Below are 465 nucleotides of genomic sequence, written 5' to 3'. Positions count from 1 at the left end.
GAAATGTAACCAAGAGCAGAAGGAAAGAAGAAAATTGGAGAGGCGGGTGAAGGTCTCATATCTCAAATATATATACAGAACTTTGTAAAATCTGTAAGAAGACGAATCATTCCCCAATTGACAAATGGGCAAAGGATATGAACAGACAGTTTTCCAATGAAGAAATCAGTAACATATATATATGATGATATAATCCTCTGAAAAAATGTTCAAAATTATTATTCATTAGAAAAATGCAAATTAAAACAACCTTGATATATCATTTTATACCTGCTAGGTTGGTTAAAATGATTGAAGGGGAAAGCAACAAAGAGTGGAGGTGTTGTGGAAAAATTGGGACTACCTGATCCAACCATTCTGGAGAGCAATCTAGAATTATGCCCCAAGAGTTATTAAACTGTCAAAGGCACATCCTTTGACCCAGCAATACCACTACTAGGTCTGTTTCCAAAGATGATTAGGGAA

This window comes from Vombatus ursinus, unplaced genomic scaffold (genome assembly GCF_900497805.2).
Source record: "Vombatus ursinus unplaced genomic scaffold, bare-nosed wombat genome assembly UNPS02015001.1, whole genome shotgun sequence".
Lineage (NCBI taxonomy): Eukaryota > Metazoa > Chordata > Mammalia > Diprotodontia > Vombatidae > Vombatus > Vombatus ursinus.
Note: the sequence above shows the minus strand (reverse complement) of the source record.